The following is a 10,466-nucleotide window of genomic DNA, read 5'->3' on the forward strand; positions in this document are numbered from 1 at the left end:
CAACAAGAAGGAATAGATTATGATGAAACGTTTGCACCCGTAGCAAGACTTGAAGCAATAAGAATCCTCTTAGCTTATGCTACTCATAAAGGTATAAAACTATTTCAAATGGATGTGAAAAGTGCCTTTTTGAATGGGTTCTTAAATGAAGAAGTGTATGTTCATCAACCTCCTGGGTTTGAGGATGAAAAACGACCAAACCATGTGTTCAAACTCTCTAAAGCTCTTTACGGTTTAAAGCAAGCTCCAAGCTCTTTATGGTTTAAAGCAAGCTCCTAGAGCTTGGTATGAGAGGTTAAGCTCTTTTTTAAAAGAAAATGGATTCATTAGAGGACATATTGATACTACTCTTTTCAAAAAGACACTTGAAAAGGATTTATTAATTGTTCAAATTTATGTCGATGACATAATCTTTGGATCCAAACCATGTGTTCAAACTCTCTAAAGCTCTTTATGGTTTAAAGCAAGCTCCTAGAGCTTGGTATGAGAGGTTAAGCTCTTTTTTAAAAGAAAATGGATTCATTAGAGGACATATTGATACTACTCTATTCAAAAAGACACTTGAAAATGATTTATTAATTGTTCAAATTTATGTCGATGACATAATCTTTGGATCCACAAATGAAAAGATGTGTAAAGATTTCTCAAATCTCATGCAAAGTGAGTTTGAGATGAGTATGATGGGGGAATTAAAATTCTTCCTTGGTTTACAAATCAAACAATGAGAGGACTGTATTTTTATATCACAAGAAAAACAAGGATTTGCTCAAAAAATATAACATGAGTTCAGCCAAGAGTATGGGAACTCCTATGCACCCATCCTCCATACTCCACAAAGATGATGAAGGAACTCCAATATCTGAAAAGGAGTACAGAGGAATGATAGGGTCATTGTTGTATTTAACAGCCAGCAGACCGGACATAGTCTTTGCAGTCGGTCTTTGTGCAAGATTTTAATCCTCTCCTAAAGAATCCCATCTCACTGCAGTCAAAAGGATTTTTAGATACCTTGTTGGCACTATAAATCTGGGAATTTGGTACAAGAAATGTTCCAATCTTGACCTCATAGCTTATTATGATGCCGACTACGTGGGAGACAAAGTTGAAAGAAAAAGCACAAGTGGTCCTTGCCAATTTCTGGGTAAATCCCTAATAAGTTGGTCATGCAAAAAACAAAGTACCATTGCTCTTTCAACTACTGAAGCAGAGTATGTATCAGCCGCTCAATGTTGCTCACAACTACTCTGGATAAAAAATTAGCTTGAGGATTACTCGCTAAGGTACGCAAATATTCCCATCCTCTGTGACAATACAAGTGCAATAAATCTTTCTAAAAATCCCATTCAACATTCTAGATCTAAGCACATTGAAATTAAACATCATTTTATAAGAGATCATGTGCAAAAAGGGGATTTAGAACTGATTTTTATTGACACTGAAAATCAATTAGCAGATATTTTTAGCAAACCTCTCCAAGAGGATAGGTTCAAAAAGATCTTGGATGAACTTTCAATTATTAATTTGTCTAAAGTTAATTGATTTATCTTTATTATATTTTTATAATTTTTATTAATTAAATAATCCAAAAAATTATTTGTTGTTCTATTTAAATAAGTATTTACAATTTTAGTTAAGCATGTGAGGATAGCAAAACCACCAGAGGACGGAATGTCCTGTTTAGTGAAACGTCCCCTGACGTGGCAGCCTAGAGAAAAGTGGCACGCCTTCTCTGTCATTGGGAAGCACGCGTGGCGCATGCCTCCGTGTTTCACGCCGTGCATTGAATGCATTTACGGCCACGTGACTTAGCCATCCAATCCATCATCTCACTAGCTTCTTAGGCAAACGGCGCATTAAATTTTTCTGTCTCCTAACGTCTCTTCACGATTCCTCGCGTTTCCTCACGGTCCCTCACACGTTTCCTCACACGTTCTCCCTGTTCATCTCCCATCCTCATCTATATGTTTCCCATCCTCTATCATTCTCACTCATCAACCATATGCTCAGAAAACCTTTCTTCACCCAGCAGTTACTTCCTACACCATTTCCTATCAATGGCTCGAATCAAAATGACTGCAAAACACAAAAAATCATACCAAGAACCAGAGGAGAACCAAGAAGTCTACTCAAGCACTGAGTCAGATTATCATGAGGAAAACCAATTTGAAGCAACTTCCATGAACACCATCTCTTTATCTCAACCATCCAAAAGCTCTTCTCCTTCTATTACTCCAAAAATCTTCAAAAAATCATCCTCCTCAACTCCCTCCAGGCGCTCCTCCAGAATCATGTCTGGAGCCGTTTCGTCCAACAAGGCACCTCCTCAGGACAATACGATCCATGTCATCAACTCTGATGATTCAGAGACCACTCCTCCTGCTGAACCATCACAACAGCCTCCTCATGCAAAATCAAATTCCAAAACTTTGCTGAACCAACACAACAGCCTCCTCATGCAAAATCAAATTCCAAAACTTCAACTCCAAAAAAGGCCAAACCTTCTTCACCAAAACCCTCTTCATCATCCACAAAAATTTCTGAAATCACTTCACTGTTTGATTCGGCCGAATTAGAAACTGTCTACACTTCAAAATGGCAAAACAAGTCAGTGGTCAATGGAAAAATCATTGACCTTGCTGATATCAAACAAGGAGGGTTCAATGTTGAAGAAATGTTTGAACAACTCGGCTGGACCTCATTTTTCAAAATCAATGAACCACAGTACCCGCGTCTAGTAAGGGATTTCTATGCCGCTTCAAAAGGATCAAAAGGCATGACTAATTTCAGTATGGTACTAAAAGGGGTTTTCATATGGAAATTAATCCCACCACACTATGTCAAATACTTGATATACGTGATGAAGGAGCTCACTGCTTATCTGAAACATGGTATTCACAATGTGTCATCACTAGGACCTCTGTGCTCCAAAACACACTCATCAAACCTCCAAAACCGTTGGTGGCCTCCAACCTCGTTCCATTGTGTCGTATCCTTCACAATATCTGTGTCCACTCCATCACACCCCGGGTTGGCAAGTTTGAGAAAGTCACAGAACTTGATCTCATGATTATTCATCACGTGATTACTGGTACTCCTCTTCATTTGGGTCATGTTATTTTTACCTTCATGCTAAATGCTGTTGTAATGGGACGATCTGCTCCCTATGGGATGATTTTGACAAAAATCTTCAAATTTTTCAAAATCCCACTTGAGGATGAACATTCCATCCACTTCAACAACACTTTTTCTATGAAGAACATTAAACAGATGAAGATTCAAAATGATGAACGTCATGCCTCCAAGAAAAGGAAAACTCGTCCTTCCTCCTCTGTTTCTCAAAACTCTGAAGCTGAAACCACTCATCCTCCACCTGAGGATACACCATCACCACTTATTCCAGAACCAACCTCTCCACTGCGTAACTCTCCTGATACTACTCCTTCTCCTGCCTCTCATGTCCCCACAACAACTCAGTCTTCACCAATCCACAAACTGACTCCCCTTCATGAAGCCGATCCTATCCCTGAGGATGCCTTCAAATCAAATTCTCCTCAACATATGGAAGATGGTGAGGAGTTATACTTTGATCTAAATTTATCTTATCTTCCATCTCCTACGGATGTGCCTATGGCTTCTCCTCCCATTGTGCCAGTGGATGAAGATGTGGTCCCACCACCAGATTTTTCGCAACAAATTCCTCCTGCTGCAAACTTTGAAAAAACTGCTCAACCTCTCCCTGAGGTTACAGGTGTGTTCAGTTCCCTTGACTCCTTCTTTACTGCCACGACTCATAACCAGTGTAAGCTCTCCCTGGGAGCTCTCGGAATAAGAGTTCCAGTGTAAATGATCAGCCTAAAGGCTCGGTTCCTAGCACAAGGATTGGGAACAACAAGAATAAGAAGCAGATGAAACTCCTCAAATTAATTAGGAAAGACCAGAAGAAAATCCTTCAGCGCTTCACTCACTTACAGACCCAGACTTATAAAAAAGCTTATTAGGCCTGAAATGTCGGCCTATATGTATTTTATTATTTATTAATGTTATTTTTTTATTATTATTTATTAATACTATGATTTCATTTTTTAAAGTCTATCAATTAGGCAATACTTAGTAGTCATTTCATATTCGGTAACGATTTCATATTCGTTCCATATTCGATAGTCGTTCAATTAAACAATCACTCAGTAGTTGTTCTATATTTTGTTTGAGAGATAATAATAAGTGCATTTGTTTTAGGAAAAAATCTATTCCTTCAAACCAAATATCATTTTTAGGGTTTAAATGGTGTTTGTTTCATATTTTTTTAAAATCATTTTGTTAGAAAAATCATTTTTTGTTTAATATATATAGATATGTACATTGGTATTGGTATGTGGAGAACATCATGTGCTATGGGTAGAACATTATATAAATTGTTATGAATAGTACATGTAGCTTGATATGTATATAAGGACTAATTATGCATTCATTTTGTTTTCTATTTTCTTGAAAGGTTGTTGCAATGCAGACTGGTTAGTTATTGTTTTATTAGATTTGATTATAATTTTATTAGTTTTCTTTTTATATAAAGGTATAGTTTAGTCTATTTAAAAAATGTAAATATATCATTTAAATGTTTTAATGTTAATAAGGCTTTTAAATAGGCTTTCAGGCTAGGCCAAACTTTTAAAAAGGTTATGTCAGACCGAGAAAAAAAACCTATGATAGGTCATAGACCTACAAAATTAATTGTAGGCCAGACTCAGATCTTTCAAAGCTTGACCTGACCTGACCTATTCCCACCCCTACTTGAGAGTGTTTGAGAGGTGAAATCGCAAAAGGCTCCAAATATTTAGGGGCACTAATTTTTTTTTTACTTAACATATTCATATTTTAAAAAAAAAAAAAATTACTTTCTCACGTCATTTTAAAAAAATTATCGTTGAGTCAATAAAAGTTGATGTACATCAACTTTTGTTAACTCAATTGTCCCTTATGAAAGATGATTATCCTTTATAAAAAATGACTGAATGAAGTATTTTATTTTATTATAGTATAGTGTTCTTTCTCGTTCCAACATAAATTAAATATTTAACATTTTTTATTTACTATAAAGTTTGAACTCAAATTTCAAAAATTCTAAAAAAGAAATCCTAAACAAAAATGCATGCTCTGTAACATCTTTGGCATTTGTGAAAATGAACTTGTATGAAATTTTGTACATATTTAGAAAGGTAAAACAAATATGTTTTAAAGAATCAACTATATAAATAAGGGATCCATACATTCCCAAAGTCTAATATGAGCGAACACTCTTCACTAAGGCTTTGTTTGAGAATTTACTTACATGAAAGTTTTATATGAATGTTTGTCACATAAACCAACGTTTTTACTGACATGAAAATTTGATATGAAATACATAAAACTCGTTTAAAAAAACAAAGAATTTTGTGAAATAAAAATATTTAGTGAAATTCAAAACTGACAAATTATGAACCTTGAATAATGCTATATATTATTCTTGTCAAAAAAGAAAATACTATATATTAAACATATATGACAAACAAATTAAGAACCATACCTTTTCATCTACGAAAACTGTAATATGCAGTACTAAATTAGAAGCCTTTAGAGATACAATCTGTATTGGGTAGTTAGTTTTCAGTTAGTTAGTTGTAACTACTTTTATTTGTTACCCCTAAATTGTAAACAACTTGTATATATATAAGTCAAAACAAGCAATGCTGAGAGAGATAGAGAACTAAATAGAAAGCAAGTTGTAGTTTTAGTCAAGAAAGTGCAGAAAACTGGCAGCATAAGTGTTGCAAAACATTGTAATCATTTCATCTCATATTTGTGATAATTCAAAGTCAGATCCAGGCCCCAAACGTAGGATTTTATCTCTGGATTGGGTTAACAATTGTGTGTGTTCCTTTTAGCATTAAAAGGCTTAATTCTGTTTGACAGAAAACGAAGAACGTTTTCCATTTTGCAATCTAATCAATCTCTGTTTTAATTTTCAATTAATATCTGATATGAAACCAAGAATATTCTTGGTTTAGTGACTGATTGATCTCTATTTTTAACAACAACTGGTATCAAGAGAGTGGGTGTATTTGATTCAAAGAAAATATGACATCAACAAAGTATGTACTTGAAAATTTCGATGAAAATAATGATTTTGGGTTGTGGAGTCTCAAGATGAAAGTGTTGTTGGTTCAACAAGGTTTTTCAGAAGCACTGGGAGGAGAGATAGACATGGCATCCACACTTCCAAAAAAAGCGAAAAAGGATATCACAAAGTGTTTATAGTTAGAATAATCTACACCTAACATGTTAGTACTACTTGAAGGACCTATGATATTCTCCACACGTGTACTAGTATTAGGCGTTATCGGAGACTCTTCCCCATGATTAGTCCAAATCCAGTAGTTAGGCATAAATCCATCTTCATATAAATGCACTCTTATTTCATCTTCACTCTTAAACCGTCTACATCGACATAAACAACATGGGAATTTCATCCACCCTTCATCTTCGAAAATTTTCTGCACTCTCGCAAAATTGAGAATGTCTTCAACCTAGTTAGCAAAATGTTGTTTAAGACCCTTCCTTTCAGGAAAATTTCTATCGTACATCCAAATACGGTCTATATCTATATACGTGTTTGTGTGTGTGTGTGTGTCTATATATATATATATATATATATATTGATTTATTTTTCAAAAGCATTATATATAAATTATGAAATAAATCCTTATAAACAAAAATAGAGATCATTAAAGTATATAAATTTATTGTACGAACTCAACTACAACTCTTTTTAATGACTAACAACAAATATTAATATCATCAATTTTAATAATGTTTTTTAAAAAATAGTTATATTAAAATCAATAAGTTTTACATGTGTTTCAAATTTTTATTTATCATATATTATGTAAACAACATAATTTTTATTTTTTTTAAAAACAAATCTACTAACATTTCGAATGACGAGCTTTTTACATATTTTAAAAATAATATAAAAATATCTTATATTTATAATATAACATATTTTACTACTCTATATTTAAAATGTATTAAATACTAACTTGATGTTAGGTAGTGTCTGACTTGAAGCTTTCATATAACTGAGAACTCTTCGAAGCAAACACAATAACACCACTGTCAAAATAAAAATTAAATAATATTCATTAAATAAATAACTTCAAATCAAAAATAAAATTAAAAAACAAAATATAAAATAACAACTTACTAAAATGTAGAGAAAAAAACTTGGAGAAATAATATGTGTAGAGAGAAGGTGGAGAGAAAATTTAGAAAAAAAGTTTAGAGAGAAGGTAGAAATGAAAAAGGATAAGAGCAGTGATATTTATATAAAAATCTTGACCTTTGTGGCGGCCAAAGCAACCACAAAATCCAACGGTAACTAAAGCATTTGTTGCTGCCTAAGCAGCCCCAACGCGCAACGTGTAATTCGGCATTTGTGGCAGCCTTTGCAGCCACAAAGTGTAACGGTCCAGTGTTTTTGTGGCGGCTTGGGTGGTCACAAATGGTTTGCCTTTGTGGCGGCCTTTACTCTTATAAATGGGTGATTTTGTGGTGGAGAAAGCTCTCACAAAGGACTACAATTTCAACTGGATTTTGTGGCAGTCTATGCCCTCACAAAATGACAACGTTATGATTTTGTGAGGGCTTAGGCAGCCACAAAATCCAGCTGAACTTGTAGCCTTTTGTGAGGGCTTTTTTCAGTCACAAATAACGACCAATTTGAATTTTAGTATTTGTGAGAGCTTTTTCGGTTAGTAATTTGTGAGAGTTTTTTTCAGCTACAAAATATTTGTAAAGTTGGTCACAAAATAAGTGTTTTCTTATAGTGTACTACTAACATCTAATTTCTCCTCTCGATGGTCTAGACTACTCACTCCATTAAGAGCATAATCTTTAACATAGGTGGAAACACCACTATTTTATCAACTATAGGGTGACATTCATATACTAATCACAAATCCATGACATCAAAATATTCAATATAACATCATCATCATATAAACTCATATCACACAATGCATCTAAGTTTTATAATCACATCACATAAACATATATCACATAATACATCTATGTTTTATCATCACATCACATAAATTGATATGACATGATGCATCCACGTTGTATCATCACATAAACTCATCAAATCAAACCTAAGTAGAAAATATATTCAAAATCTAATATCATCATAATATCAAATACTCCACATTCATAAAAAATTAAATCAATCAAAACTTATAAATATTTTATATTCCATATTTTAATCTCATAATTTCTAAATTTGCATATTAATTAATTTGATGAATCGTTTGGAAATAAGGTTGTCTCTCAATTATATTGTACTACTAAATTCAAAAATTCTCTCATTTCTTACCTTATTTTGACACTTTCACATGCTAATCTGAGTTTGCATGCAAAAAACTTTCGTTCCTTTGGCTCTTCGTCACAAAGCAAAAAATAATTGATGAATATAACCACAATTTACAAAGTTGTTTCGAAGTTAGTTTCACTCAAATCAGACTTACAATAAAGAAGAACAATGCAAAAGATTGAAATTCATAAAAGGAGAAATTGAAGATTTTATTCGAAAATTAGAATGACTAAAATTCTTGAAAAGTGTCTTAAAAAATGACATATTCAACATGGAGAAGAACATACTGCATTTTAAGAGAAAAAAAATTTCATAACATAAATCGATCGTCCGAATTTATTTTCTTCATTTTTGTTTCTCTCTTGCGGCGGCTTGATCTGCCTCTTTATCTATTAATATGTATGCTACAATACTCTTTGTTTATTATTATTATTATTATTATTATTATTATTATTATTATTATTATTATTATTATTTTAATTAACTATACTTTTCACTCATGGGCCTAGCCCGTACACATTTTATTTTATCTTTTTAGTTTATTCACTCACAAATAAAATACTATTTTTCCAAAATATTATTACATTTTAAGATCAATATTTTACAAAATAGACTATATGTTAATTCTTTAATAATAAAAATAAATACTTTAAACAATTCACAATATATTTAAAATAATTATTTATAAAATAGTTAATTAAAATAAAAAATTGTTATAAATAATTAAAATATAAATATATGCACGATTATCATTTATTCAAACATAGATGACAATATCCTAATAATTATCAATGAACATATGCCCGAAAAATCATCTAAAATCTAATTCTCTAAAACACAAATTAAAATACTATTATTTTTAAATAAATAAATAAATAAATAAATAAACAAAATATTTATAATTTATATTATTCATTAAATCAAATATATATAAAATTATCATACCACGAGATACACACAAATAAAGAAAATTAATTAATACACGATTATCATTTATTCAAACATAGATGACAATATCCTAATAATAATCAATGAACATATGCCCGAAAATATTGAGACAAAATCTCTCAAATGATTTTAATGATAACAAAATTACTTAAGAGATTATGATTGTGGTTAATGACTAACATGTGCTCTTGAGTGTATTCATATAAGATAATAGGTTATTAATTATTAAGGCAAAAAGAAGGAAAATATGATTCTGGCCTGAGGATGGAAAACCATGTGAGGATGGCATGTGATCAAGATGAACCACGTGAGGATGGACTGTAAAGTGCAAAATCTCCAGATCTGGCCAAGTTGTGATCTCACCAGTACAAATGCTTTTATTCATTAAAGAAATATATAACAAAGTCAAAGTAAAAGTATTTGAAATAAAGAAATTAGAAGGCCAAAAGGAAAAGGACAAGAATAGCTAGATCTAAGTCTAAGAGGATGGCAGAATAGGCTGAGGATGGTCCATTAAAATTGAAAGCAACCCATCAAGCATGTGCAAAGGCTAAAATCAGATTATTTATTGGGCTTGCACGAATTAATTCATGAAGAAGTCAAGTTAAGGAAAGGCAGCAAGAAACAAACCAAAAATGGAAGATCACATGTGAAAGCAGATCTGATCCTCGGACTGAGTATGACAGTCCTATGTCATAGGGTAGCTTTTTCTCTCTTGTCAACATCACCTCAAAAGTTGAAATCAACCTAGTCCTTAAAGGTTTTTGAAAAGGTTGCAGCTCACATGGTCAAAGAAACAGCTTGGCACTCTTGATAAAAGAGAATAGACAAAAACATCTCAAGATCAAGTTTCAAGGAAGCTGGCCTGCATACATGAGGATGGGTTTCAAGGAAGCTGGCCTAACAAGCTGAATGATAGTTCTGTAATTATGATGAAAAACCTTGGATCTTTTGTTATGAGTTCCAACGGTCATCAAAGAGCTTGGACCTCTATAAAATGCAGCAAGCTCTTCATCATAAGACACACAACATAATTACATAAAAAGATCAAGCATCTTAAAGCTATCTAGAGCAATTCACATCCTCACTTCTTACTTTCTTTGATCCTACACTATAT

Source organism: Cicer arietinum, chromosome 5, assembly GCF_000331145.2.
Source record: "Cicer arietinum cultivar CDC Frontier isolate Library 1 chromosome 5, Cicar.CDCFrontier_v2.0, whole genome shotgun sequence".
Taxonomy (NCBI): Eukaryota; Viridiplantae; Streptophyta; class Magnoliopsida; order Fabales; family Fabaceae; genus Cicer; species Cicer arietinum.